The sequence below is a fragment of the Schistocerca americana genome, chromosome 5, assembly GCF_021461395.2.
Source record: "Schistocerca americana isolate TAMUIC-IGC-003095 chromosome 5, iqSchAmer2.1, whole genome shotgun sequence".
Taxonomy (NCBI): domain Eukaryota; kingdom Metazoa; phylum Arthropoda; class Insecta; order Orthoptera; family Acrididae; genus Schistocerca; species Schistocerca americana.
Genome location: NC_060123.1, coordinates 201,492,210 through 201,519,666, shown reverse-complemented (window position 1 = coordinate 201,519,666; position 27,457 = coordinate 201,492,210). Strand labels below are relative to the sequence as shown.

The 27,457-nt window shown below is 43.2% G+C and overlaps 1 protein-coding gene across 1 annotated transcript in view; it reads right to left on the bottom strand.

Moving 5' to 3' along the window:
* Positions 1-21,231, bottom strand: part of LOC124616031 (aromatic-L-amino-acid decarboxylase-like) — a 176,838-nt gene extending 155,607 nt beyond the window's left edge. Inside the window, exon 1 of the mRNA XM_047144249.1 lies at positions 21,181-21,231. The gene's annotated coding sequence lies outside the window, so the exon portion shown is untranslated. The remainder of the gene's footprint in view (positions 1-21,180) is intronic.
* Between the last annotated feature and the right edge of the window lie 6,226 nt (positions 21,232-27,457).

The window sequence follows — 27,457 nt, the reverse complement described above, 5'->3', positions numbered from 1 at the left end:
AGCTGATAGTCCGTTTTCCCACAATCGTCGTCGAACTGTTCGTGCAGATGGTTGTTGTCCAGCAAACGTCCCCATCTGTTGACTCAGGGATCGAGACGTGGCTCCACGATCCGTTACAGCCATGCGGATAAGATGCCTGTCATATCGACTGCTAGTGATATGAGGCCGTTGGGATCCAGCACGGCGTTCCGTATTACCCTCCTGAACCCACAGATTCCATATCAAGCAGCAATGTCGATAGGCTACAATCCGACTTTTATCAAAGTCGGAAACGTGATGGTACGCATTTCTCCTCCTTACACGAGGCATCACAACAACGTTTCACCAGGCAACGCCGGTCAACTGCTGTTTGTGTGTGAGAGATTGGTTGGAAACTTCCCTCATGTCAGCACGTTGTAGGTGTCGCCACCGGCGTCAACCTTGTGTGAATGCTCTGAAAAGCTAATCATTTGCATATCACAGCATGTTCTTCCTGTCGGTTAAATTTCGCGTCTGTAGCACGTCATCTTCGTGGTGTAGCAATATTAATGGTCAGTAGTGTATATGAACATATAATGAAAGTTGCCGCTGATGTAACGCAACAGACACATTCAGTTACAACGTAAAATTACTAGAAATTATCCTGCTGTTTTCGTATTAGTCTTTTTACTGGTGTTTATCAGCTCTCATGGAGCAATTCAAGTTTTCGCTTTCGGGTTTGTTTTTAGATCTTATTACTAACATTTATTGAAAGTCAGAACTAGAGTACTTCCCAGTGACATGAAAGTTTTTCTGCGCGATAAATTCCGTGAATTAATCCCACCAACTCTGATACAAGAGCTACGCTCAACTTACTTTTCATCACTTTCTTTAAAGAGCATTTTGAAATTACTGAGGTAACTTAGTCGAAAAACAAGGACTAATTGCCTAGATCCAGAAAAATCGATAATCGGAAAGGCTGCGATTTAATAAACAATAATTAATTAAAACACAGATAACTTTCTAAATACACCTTAACAAAAGCCAGTTTCAGATTTTTGTTTTTGTCTGTTTTTACGCCTATTATCCTATCGTCAATCCGGTTCAGGCAAGAAATCATAAGCACGATTTGTTTGTGAACTGAACCAGCAGTCTGTGAGGGGCACAGACTTTTATTTTGATGCACTGGATCTTCTGTATAATTCACATTCGGGATACATTCCAAGATGAAAAAGAAAGAAACGACGCACCCCGAAGGAATAATTGCAGCGGGACGGAAATCCTTAGATGTGATGTAGGTGTACAGACAAACAAATCATTACAATTTCAGAAAAAGTTGACGATTTATTCGAGGGAAAGAGCTTCACAAACTGATTAACTCAATAACGCGTTGGCCCTCCTTCTTTCATTATGCAAGCAGTTACTCGGCTTATCATTAACTGACAGAGTTGTTGGATGTCTTCCTGAGGGATATCGTGCCAAATTCTGTCCAACTCGCGCGTTTGATAGTCAAAATACCGAGATGTTTGAAGGGCCCTGCCCATAACGCTCCAAACGTTCTCAGTTGGGAATAGATGACCTAGGTATGGTTTGGCAAGCACGATGACAAGCAGTGGAAATTCTCGTTCTGTGCGGGCGGGCATTATTTTGCTGGAATATAAGCCCAGGTTGACTTGCTATGGAGGGCAAAAAAACTGCTGCGTAGAATATCGTCGACGTACAGCTGTGATGCACGGAGATGGAATGAAACGGACATGTGAGGACTGAGGTAGGGAAGGTGAATGTTCGACTTCGGTTTATTGGGAAAATTCTAACAAAGTGTGATTTATCTGTAATGGAGACCTCATACAGGAAGCTAGCACGACCTATTCTTGAGTACTGCTCGAGTGTTTGGGATCCGTACCAGGTCGGGTTAGAGGAAGACATCGAAGATATTCAGGGACGGGCTGCTAGATATGTTACTGGTGGGTTCGAACAACACACAAGCGTTCCTGGAGGGAAGGGACATTCATTTGGAGGAAAAATATTGAGAAAATTTATAGAACCGGCATTAGAGGCTGACTGCAGAACGATTCTACTTCCTGCAACATACATTGTGCATAAGGATCACAAAGATAAAATGAGAGAAATCAGAGCCCATACGGAGATATACAGGCAGTCATTTTCCCCTCGTTCTATTTGCGAGTGGGACAGGAAAAAAAATGACTAGTCATGGTACGAGGTACCCTCCGCCACGCGCATGTACGGTGGGCTGTGAAGTATCTACGCAGATGTAGATGTCGATGTAAAGGTGCCGCAGATGAGAACCAAAGAATTCCAGCGGTGAAAATAAATGGCGCTCCCGACCATCACTCCTGGCTATCGGGCCGTATGCGGGCGACTGTTAGATTGGTAACCTGCCGCTGTCCGCGGAGTCTACAGACACGTCTTCGATCGTCATCGGAGCTCAGTTAGAAGCGGATCTCATTACTGAAGACAATTCTATTCCAGTAAAGGAGATTCCAGGCCGAAGACGTGTCTGGAGACGACCTGAACAGTGATGGGATACCAACCTGACCGTCACCCGCAATACGGCCCGACTACCAGGGGACACGGTCTGGGATGCTATTTCTTTTCATAGTAGGACCCCTTTGCTTGTCATCTGCGGCACCCTTACAGCCCAGCGGCGCGTCTTGTTTTGTTGCCCTTCGAGGCAAGCCATCCTGGGCTTACATTTCAGCAAGATAATGCCCGTTCGTACACGGGGAGAGTTTCTACTGTACGGCATCATGCTTGCCAAACCCTGCCTTGGTCAGCAGCTTGACGGGTCTCTCCCCAACGGGGAACGTTTGGAGTAAGGCCACTTAACCGTTTCGGGAGCTTGACAATCAAACGCACCAGTTGGACAGGAATTGGCACGATGTGTCTCGCAAGGACATCCAACAACTCTGTCAGTGAATGCCAAGCTTGCATAAGGGCCAGAGGTGGACCAAGTGCTGTAGACTTGACAAGTTTGTGAAGCTCCTCTTGAATAAACCGTCGAATTTTTCTGAAGTGGTGATCATTTGTTTGTCCGTACACGTACATCACATCTACCGATTTCCGTTCCGTTCAGATAATTCCTTTATGGTGTATCAGAGGGGCCCTCTGGCGGTCACGTTCCTCCAGCCACTTCTCGCCTATGCGGAATTTTGGGGTTAGCAATAACAGAGGGCGCTGATTATGTGCAGCACTACGTTTTCTTTCATTGTGGCTTCTTTAGCGATTTGTTTTATGGTCTTTATTATTATCCTGTGCACTATCAAAAGTATTTATTACTTATTTCATTATCTAGAATATTGGCACTAGAGCATATGTCAACTACTGTCTCTTAACTCTTCCTCTTTTTAACAATCTGACTTTTGTCGTGTTCTATTTCATCGCTTTTTCTTACTTTATCCGTTATAAGCTCCCTACAGACTTCAACTATTGTATCCCCCTTTATTTTACGCTGTTGAATCAGCTATTGAAAACTACTGTATGCCGACATTAGCGACACCTGGTGAACTTACAACACAAATACCTTGTGGCTACTGTACGGCAGCTTGTTTTGAACAGTAGTACTACTGACAACATGGCTCGTGCATATGATGTTATTTATATATATTTGACGATGCTGGTGCTGATTTTGCAATTAAACATTTGACGCTGCCACTATGGCTGCAGTACATTAGGACTTTGTTTCTATAAAACAGGTATGCCTCTTCACACTTAAAGCGCACAGATACATATATTTGTCAGTAGTTCTTTTCATTATGGTCCATTTATTGTTTTTATGCTGTAGACAATCTGCGAGTGTATTTATGTTTTTTCTCATTTTTTGCTGCAGATCTGATGATGGCCATTATAGACTGAAACCAGTAATCTGTTAACAAAAAATTTGTGACCACACACGTAAATTAAAGAAAACTTATCTTTTTTTGTCTTAGAGTGTAATTCTAAATTTTATAAAAGACATTTTGGATTGAAGAACATGTTGTAATTTTGACGTATGGTTTTGCTGATGCCATAACAGTGACGTGACACGCCACCATTACAAAAGAGGGTTCCTCGGCTCTAGGTGAGCACTTACAGACAGAATATCGAGATAATAACAGCAGAACGATGGACAGTGACAGTGCAGCTGTATATCACTTTAGTGGTCATTGCATTTTCGATTGCTGTAGTACTGGCAACACTGATGACAGCCTAATTGGACAGCATCGGATACACGTTGTTGCTGCTTCATGGTAATATACACATATTTCGCAAGGATTTTGTTCGTTATTCAAACTTCAGTCTTCCTCTCCTCCTTTGGCATTCCCCGTTCCTTCTTATAGAGTTGGCATTTGCCACATGGGTTGAGGCAATGTTAGCGGCAGTTGGTGGTCGGATACGCTTTCTGACGCCATCTCTTCCACCTGCGACGAAATCTTGTGTACCGCATCTGTCTGCGTCTCGAGTAAATCTGTATTCAAGTGTGGTAATGTTTCCTAGACCTTGCGTACTATGTATCTGATGCGGGACGTGGGTAACAGCCTGGTATTCACCTAGCTGGATGTGGGAAACCACACCCAGGCTGGCCGGTTCACCAGCCTTCGTAGTTAATCGATCCGGGGCAGGTTCTCCTCCCCGAATCCAGGGAACGGCGCGTTAACGTTCCCGGTATCCGGGCGAGTTTATTAAAACCTCAGTATCACAATTAAACTAAACTACGGATCAGTAGCATTGTATGAAACTACGTCCAATAAGGTAAGCGTATGCGAGGGAGTTATGTGTTAGGGTGTCCATGAATGAGCGCCAGATAAAATGTCAGCAACAGTGAATCAGAGATTGCCATTTGCTTTCACTGCAAGTGAGCGTACATGATTGTTCCACTACATATGCGTAGACACTGCTGCTTTCAGGAGTTGTATGACATGACGGTGTGAAGCTATCTCATTGATTGCGAATGCGTTATCGTGGCTCACAGCCTGGGGGGGGGGGATTGTTTGGGGGAAGAGACCAAGCAGCGAGGTCATCGGTCTCATCGGATTAGGGAAGGACGGGGAAGGAAGTCGGCCGTGCCCTTTCAAAAGAACCATCCCGGCATTTGCCTGGAGCGATTTAGGGAAATCACGGAAAACCTAAATCAGGATGGCCGGACGCTGGATTGAACCGTCGTCCTTCCGAATGAGAGTCCAGTGTGCTAACCACTGCGCCACCTCGCTCGGTCACAGCCTGGTACAAAGCTTTTATTAACTGACTCCTCTTGGGTGAATGTTTCACAGTCACGTGTAAGTTAATACAATCAATGTACAGAGTTGTGCTGTGTTTACATTGATGATGTTTATAAGAAAGGAGAGGGTGAAAAACTCCAGGGATGGATTGAAAAGTAGACAAATAGATCTCGGCTGGAGCTTCTGGAACGTGTCCTTTCGCTTGAAAAATGAAATCCTCAGAAAATCGTGAGGGTACAGAATAAAAAAAACGCCCGCTGCACTGAGCGTGCTTCACTCCGAGTATACATTAGAGTTCTTGCAATCTACAGATCTCTTCAGGCTGCTGTACCATAAGGAAAGTATGCGCAAGCGGCCGCAGGTGGTTTTCCTTTTATTAACGTTTCTTCGTAGTCGAAGTAACATGAAGTATTGCTAAGTCAGTTGTGGGTGATGTTGCCTCATTTAGTGTCTCGCTTATGGACATGACTCATTTGAGACGGGATGGTGGTGCAACTTTCCAATGCACTGCAGCATGTTTCTACAACCTGTCGCGTTTTTAACGCGCGTGGATGAGTCTTGGAGCAGAGATTTGTAGGACGACGCTACACTGTATATTTATAGTTATATGTTAAAACAGTTAATGACGTGAGCGAGAGGGATAACAGATCAACCACATGGCGCACTTCAGCAACACGTAGGTCCTTGTCTCACTTCGGGAGGAATTCTGTACCCTGGCGGCACTTCTCTCAATTACTAAGTTGGTATGATGTCGGACAGCGTAAGATCTGAATAAAATTGATTCGCGAGGGTTACAGAATCAAGCGGGAGGAAAATGAATAAATTTATGCGTCAGGTTATTCAACTGTGCCATACTTTTCATGATTAGTTTTTTTCTTTGCTGTTTATGTACGTTATTGAATAAATTGCTAAACCACAGAATTCACATATATCTCGTCGCAGTCCATGCACGATGTCTTAGCCCTAGTTTTACCGGACACTAATTTCCAGATGGGAACAGGCTAGCCTGAGATAAATAAACGCAGACGGCGTGTATACTCGAAGGTGAAGGTATGGCTGTGACAGCAACTCAATAGGCGGCTAAACGAAGACATTAAAAATGTTTTCGGGGTGGAAAGAAAACACCATTTATTCCCTTTTTATTCATGTATCCAAACAGCTGTATTTATGATGTATCCCAACATGTTAGTTATTTAAGGTGATATAATAAATTACGATACGAACTGAACGTTAGTAAACGAAATATATTCTCTGAAATTGGAGGAACCAAGTCAAAGTTCCCAGAAAATTGCATTTAGTTCTGAAGAGGGTCGGAGTTAATAAAACTGTGCCATAGTGATCGAGGATGATTTGTTAGTCTTAAACGCCCCAACGAAACGTATTTGCCACTTCTTAGGTTGGGTTTCAGGGATTGCGTGTGGTGTTAATTTCCACTACTCCTCACTATTTTGGCTGTAACACGCGAGCAGGGCGGATCTAACACTAGTAGCCAAACGCATCACTGACGCGAACAGGCAGTAAGTGTCGCTTCCATCCGAGCCTGTGGCGCTTACCAATGCGCCAAAAAGAGCATAAGTCTTTACTGCTACAGAACAGATATTTCCGGATATTTTATTTTTTAAGGTGGATAAGATTGTGTACAGATTTTAAATAACAAAAGTGGCTCTGTGCACTATGGGAATTAACTTCTGAGGTCATCAGTCCCCTAGAACTTAGAACTACTTAAACCTAACTAATCTAAGGACATCACACACATTCATGCCCGAGGCAGGATTCGAACCTGCGACCGTAGCCGGCGCGCTGTTCCAGACTTTAAATAACAGGGCGAGGTGCCTCTAATCTGGAATTAACGGAAATCATTTTTGATAGAGACAACAGTACTGTAAATATAATATCTTCTTCTCAGAGTCAGTGTGCTGCGAGAGCCAACAACGTAACGTCTGGGTGCAGTTGTCAACGACGTCCACAGAACCTGTAAACTAAGGTTCTTCAACGTAAACTAACCTTGTAATGAGAGAGCCAGGAAATTGGGAAATTGATTGAGTAGAGCATCAGATGACTGTTAGATTCCAAGCATTGATGATGCCATGACGTTGATGTAATTCCTCATGGGGAAAGTTTTCAGACATGTACAAAATTTTGAGTTGTTTGGAACAACGATACTAACAGAAAAACAAAATCGATGTTTTGTTCGACTTTTAGCCATTGACAGTCGGCTGTGGTAGAATATTACTTGATAGCAGTTAGGAACTTTTTTTTAACCAGCTAATAAGAAGAGTTCCCAATTGTTAGGAAAGAACTCTTAAGGGTAAGATTACAGACTATACAGGAAATTATAGAATTTTTGGTGGATTCGTATGAATTCCTATCTGAAAGAGCCACTCCGCCAAATGGGGCAGAAATACTAGCGTATCGAGACAACCATGGAATCGGGAAAGAATTTGCTGGTCGGACACTAACAGAGAAACTAATCTGAATACCAAGTAAGGGGATTTAAGAGGCTAGGATTCAGTAAGAAGAAATAGATGTAGCAGAATAGACGAAGTTGGGATAATGAATTACCGGTCGACGCCTGTAATAACGAGGGGGCAACAAGGGGAAGAAAACACAGATTTCAGAATCCGCTCGTTAGAGACCTCAGAGAAATAGGGAAGGTAGGGAGATTTCATTGCTCGGGAAACGTTGGATCTCGGTGGCTTTTCTGCAGCATTCGAGAAGATATTTTATTGCTTAATGCTCCCATCGACACATGAGATATTACAAACATCTGAATCATTAATAAATAAAATTGAGTAAGAGCCTAATTTTCGGAGAAAAACTCCCCATTTGTGGAAGGATAAGCTACAAATGGCGGAAGAGTAGCCGAGAAAGGAAGGAAAACGGAGAAGAAACCCTGACAGAAGCCACGAGCCTACCACAATCAATATAGGTGAAAAGGTACTAACATGACCTTCTGGCAAAAAAGAATTGCGAAATTTTGTCTGCTTTACTCCAGTCCGTCTGAGAGTATAGAGGTTATAGCAGACCACACTTACGAACTGGCGAATCCTGTCGTAAAACATAGTAAGGATATTCACGATATAGCAAGGCTAAAGAAGATATAGAATAAGGACAAAGGCCTTCAACGAGCAAAAATGACTGTGTCAGAGAAAGAAGCACGCAAGCGCAAAAGGGAAAGGTAATAATTGTGTCTTTCATACTTTGTAGACCTACCGTTAAGAAAAAAGTGTTACAGCAGTCACCTTAAGGATGTATCCTCCCACCACTTAAGTGACTGACGAGATGGCAGGTACATTGTTCTAATTCTAGACAGATGAATTTAATGAAATGAGGCACAAGAGATCGGGTAGCATATGTCAGCAATTAGAATGAGAAAGCCTGTAATCAATTCTCTAATTTCATAACTAATTAATTGTAAAATAGAAAACGTAATAATAAGTTAACTGAAATAAGTGATCGACGCAGATTCCAGGGATCCAAGAATCCGGTACCTATAGGCAAGAACAGTTGTTCCAGATCGTGTTTTCTTCTTGTTGGATTATAACTAGTAAGCCTGTTAAGGTGGCTGAACGACAGTAGTTCAAACAATACTATTCCTCATCTAGTATCGGTAGATCTGCCATGAGACATGAATAAGGAGACAGTGCAGAAGATAACGAGCAGATTGCTGCCGGCAACACCGTCAACGTCACATTTCCCTCAAGTCCTGCACAGCGGCCGGCCGTGGTGGCCGAGCGGTTCTAGGCGCTACAGTCTGGTACCGCGCGACCGCTACGGTCGCAGGTTCGAATCCTGCCTCCGGAATGGATGTGTGTGATGTCCTAAGGTTAGTTAGGTTTAAGTAGTTCTAAGTACTAGGAGACTGATGACCTCAGAAGTTAAGTCCCATAGTGCTCAGAGTCATTTGAACCAACCTGCACAGTGGCTGGCTGGGAAGTCGCCAGCTTCCTGCAGGCTACTTCCCCCAGGTAGGTACATTTATGTAATAATGTTTCCTACCTAAACGACTTGCACAAGGTGCTATACACAAAAAACCGATGAAAATGGAGTTCCCCATCTTTTATGTAGGTGTGACATGGTCGCACGAAGTGCTTTTGTTGAGTTCAACCTTCTGATAGCGTCATATGTGCGGAAGTGTCTGGCGCAGTTGTTAGACTGGTTACTGCTGGTGCAATAGCAGGTTATCAAAATTTAAGTGAGTTTGAACGTGGTGATATAGTCGGCGCACGAGCGATGAGACACAGCATCTTCGAGGTAGCAATGAAGTGGGGATTTTCCCGTAAGACCATTTTCGAGTGTACTGTGAATATCAGGAATCCCGTAAAACACCAAATCTCCAAATAGCTGCGGCCGGAAACAGATCCCGCAAGAGCAGGACCAACGATGATTGAAGAGAATCGTTCAACGCGACAGAAATGCAACCCTTCCGCATATTGCTGCAGATTTCTGTGCTGGGCCATCAACGAGTGTCAGCATGTGAACCATTCAACGAAACATCATAGATATGGGATTTCCGAGCCGAAGGCATACTAGTGTAACCTTGAAGACTGCAAAGCTTTACGCCTCGCCTGGGCCCATCAACATAGACATTAGGTTGTTGATAACTGGAAACATGCTGCCTTGTCGGACGAGTCTCACTTCAAATTGTATCGAGCGAATGGACGTTTACTGGTGTCGAGACAATCTCATGAATCCATGGATTCAAAATGGTTCAAATGGATCTGAGCACTATGGGACTTAACTTCTGAGATAATCAGTCCCCTAGAACTTAGAACTACTTAAACCTAAATAACCTAAGGACACCACACACATCCATGCCCGAGGCAGGATACGAACCTGCGACCGTAGCGGTCGCGCGGTTCCAGACTGTAGCGCCTAGAACCGCTCGGTCACTCTGGCCGGCTGAATCCATGGACCCTGCATGTCAGCAGAGAACTGACCAAACTGGTGGAGGCTCTATAATGGTGTGGGGTGTGTGCAGTTGGAGTGATATGCGACCTCTGTTACGTCTATATACGACTCTGACAGGGGGCAAGTACGTAAGTATGCTGTCTGATCACCTGCATCCATTCATTTCCATTGTGCATTCCGACAGACTTGGGCAGTTAGAACAGGATAGCGCGACACCCCACAAGCCCAGAATTGCTACAGAATGGCTCCAGGAACACTCTTCTGTGTTAAGCACTTCCACTGGCCACGAAACTCCCTAGACGTGAAAATTATTGAGAATATCTGGGATGTCTTGCAAGGAGCTGTTCAGAAGAGATCTCCATCCCCTGGTACTCTTACGGATTTATAGACAGCCCTGCAGGATTCATGGTGTCAATTCCCTCCAGCACTACTTCAGACATTAATCGAGTCCATGACACGTCCTGTTGTGGCACTTATGCGTGCTCGTGGGGACCCTACACGATATTAGGCATTAGGCAGGTTTACCAGTTGTTTTGGCTCTTCAGTGCATATATATATGTATATATATATATACGAGGGCCGTTCAGAAAGTAACCATCGGTTGATTTAAAAAAATACACCAAGTTAAATAAAAATATTTTAATATATACATCTTACAACTACATCTTTGCACTATTTTTCTACATAGTCTCCGTAGCGATTGAGGCACTTATCGTATCTCTTCACAAGCTTTGAAATTCCTTCTGCATAAAAATCACCCGCTTGTGCCTGGAGCCAGCCTGTGACCGCATCTATGAGCTCTTCGTCGTCATCAAACCGCTGTGACCCGAGCCATTTCTTCAAATGCATGAAGAGGTGATAATCACTTGGCGCCAGGTCTGCGCTGTAAGGTGGATGGTTGATAACGTCCCACTTGAAGGACTCAAGAAGGGCCGTTGTTCTGCGAGCAGAGTGAGGACGGGCGTTATCGCGCAAAAAAACGATACCGGAAGTCAGCATACCACGGCGTTTGTTCTGTATAGCCCGTCGTAACTTTTTTATTGTTTCACAGTACACGTCTTGATTAATGGTCGTACCACGTTCCATGAATTCAACCAAAAACACCCCTTTGGCATCCCAAAACACCGTTGCCATCAGTTTTCTGGCAGAAAAATCTTGCGAGGCTTTTCTTGGTTTGGTAGGCGAATTTGAATGTGCCCACATCTTTGATTGTTCTTTTGTCTCAGGGTTCACGTACTTAATCCAGGTTTCTTCACCGGTCACGATTCTGTTTAACAATGGTTCTCCTTCGTCCTCATAACGTGACAGAAAGTCTAATGCAGAGGCCATTCTTTGAGTTTTGTGGTGGTCGGTAAGAATTTTGGGCACCCATCGTGCACAGAACTTACGGTAACCCAATCTTGCTGTCACTATCTCGTACAAGAGAGTCTTAGAAATCTGTGGAAAACCAGTAGACAACTCCGACATTGAGAAACGTCGATTTTCACGAACTTTTGCATCAACTGTCTGAACGAGTTCGTCAGTCACCAATGATGGTCTACCACTCCTCTCTTCATCATGAACGTTTTCTCGTCCACTTTTAAATAAACGTACCCATTCACGGACAACTCCTTCACTCATAACTCTTGGTCCGTACATGGCACAAAGCTCACGATGAATAGCTGCTGCAGAATATCCTTTGGCTGTAAAAAACCTTATGACAGCACGCACTTCACATTTGGCGGGGTTTTCTATTGCAGCACACATTTCAAACTGCCACAAAAACTAAACTAGCGCAGGTACGACGTTCACTCGACCACGGCTTGATGCCGACTGACCTGTTGAGTGCGTGAACGCACAGATGGCGTCGCTACTCCCCCCACAACCCGCACTGTGACCAATCGGAGGTTACTTTCTGAACCGCCCTCGTATATATATATATATATATATATATATATATATATATATATATATATATATAGTATGTGTGTAGGGTACAGTAACAGACTGATTAGTAATATAGCCTGAGGTACAGTTTAGGTTGGTGAAGTTAACAAATGTAAATATGAAATCTTAATTCTTTTGTCACTCTGATCTGTAGCGTAGTCCATGGTCTAGATTAGATCGAAAGATTTGTCAAGGATTTTTTTACATTTATTTAATTTTGATCAGTGGTCTATGTCCTCAGTTTGCTGCATCAAACTGGGCGAGTGGTACGGGTAGGTTCAATAGTTTCCAGTGGTGTCGTACCCCTTGAAATAATCCCGGTGTTGGCATAACTTCACAGGCAGTGAGAATTGTGGCCAGGGCATTGCCACAGATGTCTTATACACAAGACATTCCACATGGCTCCACAGGAAACCAAGTGGTGTCAGACCAGGTGAAATACCTGGTCAGGAAATAGAACCTTAACTTTCTATCCGACTTCTACGGAATGTCTGGCTACGTTTTTCCCTGCCATAAAATTTCATGAACAATGTACACAGTAAAATAATTTCTTATGCTGTACAAACGATATTAACAGTGTCCCGTTTTCCGGTGATAATGTTATCCCACATCAGGTTTGTGTTTTCTGCCTTCAAGGAATACGATGTAGACTTTCATCTTACATCTCACTCGTTTTCCACTGTATATAAACAAAACGAGGCATGTGTTAATTTTGAGAGAAAGAGGTCTTAGTTTCAGTTTAGTGTAAAGATAAGTACGAATGTGAATTTACAATGTTTATCTTGTTTCTGGCGTTGTTTGTGTCTGCTTTAGTGAAATTAGTCTCATTTTCAATATCAGCTTCTTTAAAGAGAGAAGAAACTGAATCAGATGTAAACTATAAAATGGATTCTACTTCCGAAACATATTTAACTTCATACCAATGTAAACAACGTAGTGACAGGAATAGATTTGTTATGTTAGATACTGCAACCTTAGAGTAATAGTCAGGGCGCACTCAGGGATAAAAAAGTCAAGTACAATGTAACTAATGTTCCTTGTCTCTTGTTCGGCCAGCAGGGCGTAGACATCTTCTGTAAACTCAAACCTCAGATGAGTCAGATGTAACACATTGAACAGTCCTGATTCACGTGCGATGTCTGCTCCAACTTTCGTCTTCTGCCGGTTCTGACTTGTCAAGTAGAGAGCTTTATAAAATATGTAAACAGAATAGCCAAATATTTTAAAATATTTTCCCGAACATTTTATATAAAATTTTATAAACAGGTATGGGTTTTATATATGCCACATAGCCACAACATATTAAGTCGCCGGCCGCGGTGGTCTCGCGGTTCTAGGCGCGCAGTCCGGAACCGCGCGACTGCTACGGTCGCAAGTTCGAATCCTGCCTCGGGCATGGATGTGTGTGATGTCGTTAGGTTAGTTAGATTTAAGTAGTTCTCAGTTCTAGGGGACTGATGACCACAGCTGTTAAGTCCCATAGTGCTCAGAGCCATTTTATTAAGTCAAAACAAGGCGGACAGTGTATTGGCTTCAAATGGATGCTTCGAGATAGAAAACCATATGTCGGAAACATCTAGCAACGCGATCTGAGGTAAAGGGAAGAGCAGTGGAACACACAATAACACCTCTTTAGCTTTCAGTACGATTGCTAACAACCACTTCTCCGAGAATGAAAAACTACGAGAAAAAGTTTCAAACAGACGCCAACCTAAATGGAAGATATTACTGAGCGTAGTGGTGCAGTGGTTCACTCGCTGGACTCTTCGTTCAGGAGGAGCCAGTACCAGGCCCCCTCCCTATCTTAACTGATTTAGATTTCCCATGATTTGCCTAAATTACAGAAGTTCAATACTGCAGTCATTGGTTTGAAAATGCACGACCGATATTCTTCCCACCCTTAACCCTCTGATCCTATGCTCGATCTCTTATGACCTGGTCGTCAGTGGTTCATTCTCATATTATTCATTTCTTCGCGCTTTCGAAGATATTTTTCGTCGTCCCGAGGCACTTACCACAAGAGTGTTGTTGAAGCCAGTGACAGACGGTCAGCGTGTGAGACGGCGAACTAATCGCACAGCACAGTTAGAGATTCCCGTTTTTATTTGTGAGGGAAGCAAAACGTACAGGCAACCACTACAGAACTCGTGGCACACTATCAGTAAATAGCGTATTGCCGGCCGGAGTGGCCGTGCGGTTCTAGGCACTACAGTCTGGAGCAGAGCGACCGCTACGGTCGCAGGTTCGAATCCTGCCTCGGGCATGGATGTGTGTGATGTCTTTACGTTAGTTAGGTTTAATTAGTTCTAAGTTCTAGGCGACTGATGACCTCAGAAGTTATGTCGCATAGTGCTCAGAGCCATTTGAACCATTTGAACCATTGCCGGCCTTGGTGGCCGAGCGGTTCTAGGCGCTTGAGTCTGGAACCGCGCGACCGCTACGGTCGCAGTTTCGAATCCTGCCTCGGGCATGGATGTGTGTGATGTCCTTAGGTTAGTTAGGTTTAAGTAGTTCTAAGTTCTAGGGGACTGATGACCTGAGATGTTAAGTCCCATAGTTCTCAGAGCCATTTGAACCATTTTTGAACAGCGTATTACATGTACTCAGGTAGCACCAGGATAATCCAATCATCCACAACGAGTGTTCATATTAGACAGCAGTCTCTATGGACACACACTAAGACTGTGTTTTGTGTTATAATATGGAAGTCGTGTTTAATAGGAGGGGGAAGACAGTACTTTAGTTTTTTCCCCGTACTGTCACAGATTCTCAGTCACGTTGTGCTTTAGCTAGACTGGTCCGATTTTCTATTTCCTATCCAATGTGTCCGGTTTTGACCCAAATCTTAGAACCATTGCATCTCAAAGAGAATACCCGCTTGTGTAACAGTTCCTTTCTATACGCTTAGTTCTCAGGGTGCGATGGCAAATATTTAGCTGAAACTAGGAAGCAACAGCCGTAGAGGATGAATTCTTCCAGGAAACATAAACACTTCATAAGAGGAAATAGCCATCCCAAGTTCGAGACGATGCTCCACTAAACGCCAGTCAGGAACTTCAGGGAAGGAGGCTGCCAATGTGGTCAAACAGATTATCCCGTTATGACAAACGTATGAAAAATTTCTTGGTTCAAAAATGTTAACAAGACCATTGAGCAGTCATGATGAAATTGCGGCAAATGTAGTGGGATCACTTTATTCACCGACCTCGATGAATCCTTTATTTTGTTGTAAAGTATTCTATATGCTTCGCAATGATTCCTACAATGAGTAAATTGGAAATTTGTGGTAAGTTCTATAAGACCAAACTGCTGAGTTCATGGGTCCCTAAGCTTACACACTACTTAATCTAACTTAAACTATCTTACGTTAAGGACAACACATACACCCATGCCCGAGGGAGGACTCGAACCTCCGACGGGGGCAGCCGCGCGAGCCGTCACAAGTCGCCTTAAACCACTCTGCTACTACTACAATGAGTAAGACATGTTCCGTTGACTATACCGGAATCTGCTATGATCACTGCTTCCCTGATTCCCTGAAAGTTCTAAAAAGTCTTATGAGACGTTTTACCGTCATTTATCTTTAGATAATACCTACGTACTCCTCCAAAGTCTAAAGGTAGTCTCCTAAGATGTGGAGTGATGGTTTTAGAAGATTTACCTAAAGTTCAGTGACTGAAAATTCTCAAAAAAGTTGCTTAATGGTCACACGGAAGTCTGAGACCAAACATATGGAGGCGTCGGTTTAAGGAGGGCAAGAAAGGAATACATTGCTTACACTTGCTTGATTCAGAACTGGCCCTAGGTCAAGTAGTAGGTAGAAAATTACTCAAGAACTGGGAAACAAAATTTAAAGAAGCTAAACACCATCAATCGTGAGGTTTTCCGAACATTCAGGGCATCCTAGACAGCGCTCCTTACTCGCGTAGTAGGCAGCACGCAAGGTTATGAAGTTTAAGAGTCCATAACAGATGCTATGTAGAAAATGCTGTCAGAATATGATTGCCAGTGGCTTGTTCACTTCTTTGATCCTGTTCAGTGACAACGTACCACAATATTTCAAGGAAACAATAATCATAGCTGTTATATATGAATTCGTGGTATCTGTTCTTCTGGGGATCTCCGAAAGAACATACACCACGTGGACTCGGCAGCTGTGATACGTATAGGGGGGAGAAGGAAAGGAAATGAAAGGGAAGCAACTAATGACATTAGCTCTGCATTGGTATTTTATGCGGAATCAGCGGCTACGAGTGAAAATGTGCGCCGGACCGGTATTTGAACCCTGAACCTCCAGGACAGACTGTTTGCCAAAGGCGCGGAGTATCTCGACACGCTTCCAGGCGACTCACATTCTGACCTCTCGCCTCTACCCACAGTACCTCTCCATGTCCCCCATGCTTGCTAATTTTAGACTCGCACTGGAGACTGAACGTAAACGTGCCCCAGAATTGAAGGTTGTGAATTCATTGCCCATCGAGGCGAATCAGTTATACGTGAATGCATTGTGTGTGCTTGTGTGTGTGTGTGTGTGTGTGTGTGTGTGTGTGTGTGTATGTGGTGTTACTTCTTTACGGCATGTCCGAATGAACAGACACCTCAAATTCATGTAATCAATTCGCCTTGATCGGCAACGAATACTCAACCTTCTGTGCATGTACACAACTACTTTCTACCTCTAGCGCAAATTTAAAATTAGCGACTTTGGAAGACATGGACGGGAATTGCGGATAGGTGGTGCTAGATGGTAGGTGGGAATGTGAGTTGACTGGGGAGTGTAGCGAGATAATCCGCGCAGTTGTGACAACCACTGTCCGCGTGCAGTAGTGTTTATCACAACTGCCTAGTAATCAAGAAATCCCTGTTTCGAGTCCCGGTCAGGTACACATTTTCAATCGTCGCCGCTGATTCCGCATAAAGTCCCGATGCAGCTCATATCATTAGTTCCTTTCCTTTCCTCTTTCCCCTCGCCACCTTCAGTCTGTCCGCAGCTCGTGGTCTTGCGGCAGCGTTCTCGCTTCCGGCGCACGGGGTCCCGGGTTCGATTCTCGGCGTGGTCAGGGGTTTTTCTTGCCTCGTGATGACTGTGTATTGTTGTGTCGTTTTCATCATCATCATTCATCCCCATTACGGTCGGAGGAAGGCAATGGCAAACCACCTCCACTAGGACTTTGCGTAGTACAGCCGTGGGGGTCTCCCGCATCGTCCCCTACGCTCCTTGGAGTATGGGACCTCATCATCATCATCACCTTCAGTTTACATAATCATAGCTTTATTGAAGTCTACTAAGATGACATAGAAGGCAGACATAGGAAGGGCTTATTTCAATAGTGGTAGAAGTCCATTTTTGGTTCATTGTGAGATACAGAGTGCTAAAGTTAAATGAACGCTGAAAAATCTGCAGTTGAGATACCAGAAATATTCAAGCATATGGCTTCTTGCTAGGGATGAATCTTTCATTCTGTTTATTTGGATCATTAATTTCAGAAGCATTATAGGCAGAAAAATGGAGGTAATGGACTTGCACCACTATTGAAATAAGCCCTTCATATGTAGACGAGATTCCCCCATGAACATCTGTTACAAGACCGTGGAAACACTTTCTGCAGAACTCGTATAAGTTACACGAAGAAACACCAATTGTGCAAGCAGAAATGAGGCAAAATGACAAACACAATGATTACGTACGCTCTGTCACTAATCGCAAAAGTGACCTACCATTGCCCAAACCACGACCCGGGAATAGTAAACAAATCAGAAATGTGCTTTATACGGTTGCAAACCCAACCCAGAGACGTAAATGACATGCCGTTCGTCCGCAGCTCGTGGTCGTGTGGTAGCGTTCTCGCTTCCCACGCCCGGGTTCCCGGGTTCGATTCCCGGCGGGGTCGGGGATTTCCTCTGCCTCGTGATGACTGGGTGTTGTGTGATGTCCTTAGGTTAGTTAGGTTTAAGTAGTTCTAAGTTCTAGGGGACTGATGACCATAGATGTTAAGTCCCATAGTGCTCAGAGCCATTTGATCCATTTGACATGCCGTTCGAAAAGATTATCGCAAGTCGGTGGAAGCAGCAAAACAAACAGTCAAATGAAACAGTGCCTTCGAGTTCCTCAGCGATGTTTCCTGTCACACCTGTTTTCAGCTTTTAAATCTAAGGGCCTGTTATCAGCTCAGTGGAAGAGATCGTCTGTGGATATGGTCTACATTTAGCAATGAAAGATAAAAGAAGGAAAGAATGTTAACTGTTCTACCCGACGTCGACACCTCCAAGTTCGTGAGGAATAATGCACCAGCATCGATGGGCAATCGAGAGAAAATAGATCGGCTGCCATCTTCTTGAAGATACCATAGCAGCGATCATCAATAAAACAAGGGAACAGCGGAAAATTAAATCTGGGTAGGGCCACGAAAATTAAAATTGTACTCCTCTAATTCAATGAGGTAACAACTGTGCCACCCGTCAAAGGGAAGGGGCTTTTGGAGAAAAATGAGATACATTCTATAGACTTGGACACTGTAAATGAACCTTTACTTACAGACGCCCTTAGTGTTTATCTATTATGGCAGATGTGATAAGCACCGCTCCGACTTACAGTTCATCGCTCGTGGGAAGTTTCTCCTGTGTGGAAGCAAGTGTGCTGTCATACTTAGGCTACTTGAAGACCGTGAATTCACCACTCTTACACACTGCTTTTACAAAAGGATGCATACACGCGGCTTACAGATTCCGCAAATAAGTCAATTTTCCTGTGAGAACACTTACTGTTAGAAAATACTATCGTGATTAGACACTAAATTTTCAGGGTGTTACTGCTGACTGGAGGCCTTTGAAGAGTTTGGAAGATTAAAAAGAAAAGCCGTTACGTTGCCCACCAGACAAAAACCAAACGGAACCACAACATTTTGGCACATCAGCAGTAGCCTACAGTGAGTCAATAATGGCTCCATATTGTTTATTATGTCTTTCAGTTAAGGAAGTGACCGAGCTAGGTGGGGCACTGATTGAGGGACGGGACTCGTGTTCCGGAGGGGCAATTTCAGCTCTCATCTGACCATTTCAGGTTAAGATCTTCTGTGGTTTTCCTAAGTCGATTAAAGCGAGTGCTGGAATGGTTCCTGTGAAAATAATGCAACCGACCTTCTGTTCATTCTTCGTCCTGTTCCAATTTGTTGTCCGCTTCTAATGATCTCATCATTGACAGGAAATTAAATCTTGAACTTCCGTTTCAGCAAGTGTATTAAGGCTGCATGAGATTTTCGAATTGATGACAACAACGTAACGATGCAGCTGTGTGCTGTGTTCTTTTATGGCACCATTTTTGTCTTCTGTGTTTGTTTAAGACAATCAGTCAGCACAGTGACATGTTTGCGATGTTCGCGAACATGTGTTCTGTCTTTTTGTTGCAGTGCGCTTAGTGCCATTCAACAGCAAAATAGTATTCACACCTATACACTTTCCAATGGACACAAGCTTGCGAAGTATCGATACCATTCATCCGACTGTGGAGACGGCAGATTTCAAAGTACCTTTGCAATACAGGAGAAAGTTGTTTCTTGCAGTGTAACTTGGTTCAAATGGCTCTGAGCACTATGGGACTTAACATCTGTGGTCATCAGTCCCCTAGAACTTAGAACTACCTAAACCTAACTAACCTAAGGACATCACACACATCCATGCCCGAGGCAGGATTCGAACCTGCGACCGTAGCGGTCACGCGGTTCCAGACTGAAGCGCCTAGAACCGCACGGCCACACCGGCCGGCGCAGTTTAACTCTCGGCTGATGTATACATGAGCTACTACATGGTGATCCTGATAAGTTTAGTAATGAGCTTTGATTGCTGTGTTGTTACAGTGGGGTTGTATACATCTGCATTGCTTGAGCTACGCATGAACACCTTACGTCATAATGGACTTCTGTAATATTCTAAAACGCCTTTTTGCAGATCACTATACAAAAAATTATATACCTAATATATCGAAATTATCAGTACGCACAAGAGTCTGCATATAATGAACGGAGAGAGGTTGTGGGAAACTGTTGCAAAAGATTAGATTAGTGTTCAGAATGTTCACTAAGGTACACTGCGGTGTGTAACATATGGCGCAATATTGACGTGAAGAGAAGTAAGGATGAACATTCTCGGACGTTTTAAACATTATCCTGTAGTAGAACTGGCTAATTTCACGGGTGTGTCTACCTGCAGAAACAAATGATTTGATAAGTAGTGGGGAATATGATGGTCAACAAGGAATTTACATGAGAACTTTGTCTAATGGACGATCATGACAGATGGCGACCGCTGAAACGAGTCCTAGATTGTGCGTGATAAATCCCTTCAGTACAAAGCAGTATTCGCTTACAGATGAACAATCTGGACGGCTCTGCTTCCGTAGCCAAGGTCGTTATCGTACACTCTTCTACGACGCACCCGATTAGGACTGTTTATAGACCTAACGGAGTATTCAGGGCGAACAGCGATCAAGGGGAGGCGCAAATTGGAAGAGGACCTAGGATTTTCTAATAATTTGATACGGTTTACGCGACAAAAACTTTGGATCAGAAAGATTATATCGTCCTGCTAGGACTATAGGTTTCGCTGTTCGAGCATGATCTTGAAAAAAGCTGATGTGTTCCAAATGGTAGTTCGTGCTCAACGGACGAAAAGAGTGAATGTTTGGTAAGAGGAATGATCAGGAGAAAGGAAAATTGTGTACCTGTAAAATTCGCGGATTTGAAATACTATAGACAATTTCTAGTTCCAAGTGGAACTATCTATCGTCACGGACAGCATCAGTGTATCCTGGACGATCTCTAGCGACGGCAGTTGTTCGGCATCGGTGTCTGATATATCCACTCATGTCCAATACGTAGCGAATGAATACTGTTGTCATTGTGTTACGCGCCTGGGTGACTTATTTTTTCCCCAATGAACTCATATCTAAACTGCATTGGCTTCATAAAATTTCATCTACTGAAAGAGGATCCAGTAAGTCTAGTCCAGTTGTAGCGTCTGAACCATCTGGGAAGTATAATGTGATGCAGTCTTGTACCTGTAGAGGCAGGTGGATATATAGACTAGTTCCAACATATACTGGGCCCAGCGTAGACAGAATATCGGGTACGTCTGAAGTACAGCTGTGCGTAAGTATCTTGTAGATCAGACTTACCGTCGTCGTTGTCGCGTCGGGAGTGGACAGTCGGTCTGCGGCGGCACTTCCGCCGCGGGGCTCGCAGTGTAGCCTTTTATACTCGCCGCCATCGGCAGGTGTGGGTGGCGGAGGAGGAGGAGGTGGAGGTGGAGGAGGAGGGGGAGGAGGAGGAGGGGGACAGGAGCAAGGACTCGTCCCGCTGCGCTGCGCCGCGCCGCGCCGTGCGGCACCCTACCGACGTCACCCAGGTGTCAGCCACTCTCCACTCCTTCTCGACATGTACGGGCTTACGAACTAAACGTTGATCTGTAACAATCTACATCTGCATCTACATCACTCTACGCAAGTCACTTAACGATTTGTGGCGGAGAGTACTTACCGTACACTAACTGTTCCTCTGCAACCCGTTCCAGTCGTGAATGGTGCGTGGGAAGAAAGACTTGTCTGTAAACCTCTGTATTCGCTCTAATTTCTAGAATTTTCAAGTCGTGGTCATTTCGTAAGATGTATGTGGGAGAAAGTAATATGGTGTCCGATTCTTCCCGGAAAGTACTTTCTCGAAATTTCAACAGAAAACCTCTCCGTGACGCCCAACGCCTCTCTTGTAGCGTCTGCCACTGGAGTTAGTTGAGTATCTCTTTAACGCCCTCGCGCCGACTAACCGATCACGTAACAAAACGCGCCGCTCTTAATTGGACCTTCTTTTTTTATTTTTATTTTGTATACCGTGTTCCGTAGGGCCAAACTGAGGAGCAGATCTCCATGGTAATGGAACGAGTTAGTACGTGAAATTGTAACAGGAGAGTATTAACAGATAAAATGAAACGTACCTGAATCCTATAAAGACAAGAAGCTATTGGTTTAAGTAAATATAATCAACAAAGTAAGTAGATCAAGTTTTTAATCATTCCAGGAGTTCCTCGACGGAATAGAAAGAGAGAACCATTAGGAAACTCTTCAGTTTGGACTTCCCAAGATTTTTGAATTCTTGTGGTAGCTTACTGAAAATGGATGCAGCAAAATACCGCACGCCATTTGTTTAAGACTCAAGGAGGTGCGTTCCAAATGCAGATTGGATTTCTGCCTAGTATTAACTGAGTGAAAGTTGCCAACTCTTGAGAATATCAACAACAAACGATATTGAAGGAAATATGTACTGAGGTTCAAATGGTTCAAATGGCTCTGAGCACTATGCGATTGAACTTCTGAGGTCATCAGTCACCTAGAACTTAGAACTAATTAAACATAACTAACCTAAAGACATCACACACATCCATGCTCGAGGCAGGATTCGAACCTGCGACCGGCTCCAGTCTGTAGCGCCTCGAACCACACGGTATGTACTGAGAGGCCAATGTCAGAATTCCCAGGCTAATTAACAGGGATCGACAAGAGATTCGCAAATTTACACCACTTATTGCCCGAACTATCCGTTTCTGAGCCAAAGATACCCTTTTTCAGTCGTAAGAGTTACCCCAAAAAATGTACCATACGTCATAAGCGAGTGAAAATAAACAAACCACACTACTTTTGGTGCGGAATTACCACGTATTTAGATAATGTTCTAATGGTAAAAAAAGCAAGATCCTGAACATGGGCTTTCCATTACATCTTGTTACCTATCTGAACGTCTAGGAATTGGAACTGTTCAATTGCACTAATCATATGCCACTCTGTATAATCAAAATTTCAATTTTTGTAGAAGTGCGTGTTAGAAAGTGTAGAAAACTGAGTCTTACTGTGATATAGCATCATTTTATTTTCAATAAGCCATAAAATTATGTCTTGAACTGGATTATGTGATACTGCGTCAATATTGGACGCAACATCCTTCGCTACCAAGCTGGTGTCATCAGCAAACAGAAATATATTAGAATCACATGTGATAATAAAGTCATATCATTTATATAAATAAGAAACAGTAGCGGCCCCAACACCGACCCTTGGGGCACCCCACACTTAATTGTGCACCATTCGGACTGCACATCGTAGCTATTTTCAGTACTGCGGAGAATGACCTTCTGCTGTCTGTTCTTAAAGTAAGAAGTGAACCAATTGTGAATTGCTCCTCTTATTCCATAATAGTCCAAGTTCTGGAATAATATTTTGTGATAAACGAAGACGCCTTAGTTAAATAACAGAAGACGCCTAGCGTTCGCAACCTTACATTTAATTCATGAAATATATTCGCAACTGCGAATATGGACTGCCATCAACTGTATAATGCAATGATGACAGCGGAAATCTGTTCCGGTCCAGGACTCGAACCCTGATTTCCCAGTTACCGCGAATGGTCGCCTTACCATTTGGCTATCCGTGCACGACTCACGGCCAGACCCAAAGGGCTTTCATATATAGTTTTATTTAATCCGTCCAGAGCCTCTCAGAGAAAAGAGAATATAGTATTTTCAGTTTCAGACCACTTCTAAAACCAGACAGTACATTTGACAGCAAATTATTTGAACTAAATGATCAATTACTCTTGTACATACAGCATTTTCAATAACCTTAGCAAACACCGATGGCATGGACGTAGGTCTAAAACTGTCTTCATTACTGATCCGTTAAATCGGTCAGGAAACTGATCGTTCCCAAAGAAATGTTACAGATATGGCTAAGTAATGGGCTAACATATGCAGAACAGTACTTCAGTATTCTGATACATACCCCATCATATCCATGAGAGTCCTCAGTTTTAAAATTTTGTATGTGGCTGGAGCATCAATCGTAGGTATCTGGTAGGAACAGTAAACGGCCAATGGTAAAAGGGTTTAATGAACCTTCCATTTTTCAACTGACTGGCTATTTACTGTTTCTAAAAGAACAGATCCATAGTCTTTAGTGATTTTATTACTGACTCAATCTTCCCCTTGTCAATATCATGGAGGAATATTTCAAATAACGATCTCCGAAAGCTATTTTCTAAGAGAGTTATATGATTCCGTGCAAATTAGTGCCGGCTTCCGGCGTTGCTACCTTTGTATCGGGAACCATATCATCCGCGAACAGTCTTAAAGAAAGGCAAAGGTCCCGAGTTCGAGTCTCGGTCGGGCACACAGTTTTAATCTGCCAGGAAGTTTCAGTCTTAAAGAGCTTTTGACGCTCTCTACTAGACCATTTACAAACATTGTAAACAGTAACGGTCCTATCACACTTCCTCGGGGTAGCGCAGTGATTAGTACGCTGGACTCGCATTCGGGGAGGACGACGGTACAAATCCACATTCAGCCATCCTGTATTAGGCTTTCCATGATTTTCCTAAATCGCTTAAAGCGAATACGGGGATGGTACCTTCGAAAGAGCACGGCCGCTTTCCTTCACCATCATTCCCTAATCTGAGCTTGTGCTCGTCTCTAATGACACCTTTGTTGACGGGACGTTAATCTTCTCTTCCTTCCGCAGGAAATTCCCTTTACATCCGTCGATTTTGTTCCGTTAGAGCGACGTGCAGAGTTCTGTCTCACGGAAATTCTAGATCCAGTCACAAATTGGTCGGATACTCGATAAGCTCGTACTTATTTCATTAACCGGCAGTGTGGGACAGTCTCAAATGCCTTCCTGAAGTCAAGGAATACAGCATCAACCTGAGCGCCGTTGTCTACAGTGCTATGGATCTCATGGAGATACAGAGCGCGCTGTGTTTTACAAGACCTCTGTTTGAGGAATCCATATTGATTTTTATAGAGGAGATTTTCCTTCTCCTTGAACGCCATAATTCTTGAGCATAAAACATATTCCATAATTCTACATCAGATTGACGTCAACGATATAGGCCTGTAATTACGTGCATCTCTCCTACGGTCATTCCTGAAAACTTGAATGACCTACGCTTTTCTCCAGTCGCTGAGTACCCACCGTTGCTCCAGCGATCTAGGATAACTTGCTGTTAGAAGGGAAGCAAGTGCTTTTACATAGTCAGTCCTGCCTACAAATACATGTAATGCTAATAGCTTTGCCTAATATAATAATCAGCTGCGTTATAAGCTCCCGTGAACGATGATAAGTTCCCTAATGAGATTGTGTTTATTGGAGGAGACTTTAATCATCCACCAATCGACTGGGATGATTACAGTTTTGTTAATGGTGGGCGTGACAAGACAGTGTGTGAAAAGTTACTAAATGGTTTCTCTAAAAAAACACCTAGAACAGACAGTTCAGAACCCCAGTCATCACGGAAATATATTAGATATAATGGCAACAAACAGAGATGGCCTCTTTGAGAACGTCCACGTCGAAACTGGTATCAGTGACCATGAGGTAGTTGTAGCATCAATAAATGCCACGGTACAAATGGTAACTAAAACAAGCAGAAAGATTTATATGTTCCGCAAACTAGACAGAGAAACAATAGTGTGATACCTCATTATGGACTTGAAACTTAAGCTCAAGACGGAAGCATGCAGGCGAACTATGGCTCAAGTTCCAAAGAATAATTGACCCTGCACTGGACAGATATGTATCCAGTAGGACAGTTCATAATGGGAGAGATGCTGCGCGATATAAAGTCACTGTAAATAAACTTTCAAAGAAACAGAGATTACTGCATAATAAGCATAAAACAAAGCATAGGAGCATAGATACAGAGACGCCGAATGTAAAGCGTTTGACAATCCAGAGGGCAACGCGTGAAATCTTCAATGGGTACCGTAATAGGATATTGTCAAATCATTTGTCACAAAACTCGAAGAACTTCCGATCATATGTAAAGGCTGTTAGTGTCACCAAAGCTAGTGTTCACTCACCCATGGTCGAGAATAGAACTGAAGTTGATAGTAGCAAAACAAAAACAGATATGCTTGACTCTTTTTCCACATGTTCCTTTACAAAGTAAAGCCCAGTAGTATCATCCCCACTTATTTTTCGTACCACTGAAAAAGTGAGTGAATAGATATTAGTGTCAGTGGCGTTGAGAAAGAGCTGAAATCGTTAAAACTGAACAAAGCGCCAGTGTCCGGTGGAATCCCAATTACTGGCCCAGAAGGTCGAAGAAAGCACAGGTCACGCGTTTCTACAAGAAGGGTACCAGATCAGAAAGCGCTGATGCTGACGTCAGCACATTCTCCGCCCTTACCGGCAGGGACACACAACTTATCTAAACTGCATGTCGAACTACTACTGTCTAAGCGTGCTGTCGAAATACCCTCACTTTTCGTTCCTTGCCCGGTTACAACATGGCGGCCCCATAATGTCACTATAAATGAAAAGAATGCTTCTGTTCTCACTACAGCCTATTATTTCGCGAGTTACATGTTTCTGGAGAAGAACATGATGAACTGTTTTAAAACTGGTTTAAGAAAGGTGATAATTCTGTTGTATGATTTCAAAAATCTCATGGGGTTTATTTTGACACGCTTTTCAGAAAAATGATTCTGCATTATTTCACTTATGCTTTACTCGTACAATCCGCTGTCGTGCGAAATAATAAGCCAATAAACTAGGTACTATATTAGCCAGACCTTTATATACGTGTAATTCGTAAAATTAAGTGTTGTAAACAAGTTATAGTCTTCCTGGAGCAAGTCGACATCTTTTGCTCAAATGTGCCATACTGATAAATATTACGCATGAACAAAGCATAAACTGATATTAAAATGTACAAGAACACCTACAGTTCAGTATGAAATGAAATATATTTTTATCTACTAAGTATCTGAACTGATGCGTTGCCTACTTGCATTTATGATGCGATTTAGTATCATAGATAAACGTATTTCAAATGCGGTGCTGTATTACTTTCAACAAGGCCTCTTCTGCCAGCTAAGCTTCTTCCCCTATTCATTTTTCAGTGACGTCACTTTCTTTTCCCCTGTTTCATCATGTTCACTATCTCTCGCACTTCTGCTCTTTTATCATGCCACTAGAGCTCTGCATAAAGGCAGTGTGTTCACAGATCGAGACGCTCGGCCGTCACACCTCACGTTGATAAGGTTATCGTGAGTTCGGTGGGTTGTGTGCTGCCCAGAAGGCAACGGACATTTTGTCTGTTAGTATGTACCCTCTAGTAATGAGGCGTTAACAGTCCAAATGTGACCTTGCTATTGTACCTGTAAGCACTTCTTTTGTTATTGGTCAAATGGTCGAGTGGGGCGAAAACAAGATTCCCTAAAAGTTACTCGATGAGTTTTTGTCCGTATTTTCATAGCCAAACCAAGAGTGGAAAATGGTGTATCAAACTGATCAGATCAGATAGATTTTTACAAAACAAAAATTGTAATTGCTTGGATCTGATCAGGGTAATTAAAAACCCTTAATTATTTACTTGAGGGAATATTGAAATAATTCACGAACAGCTGCT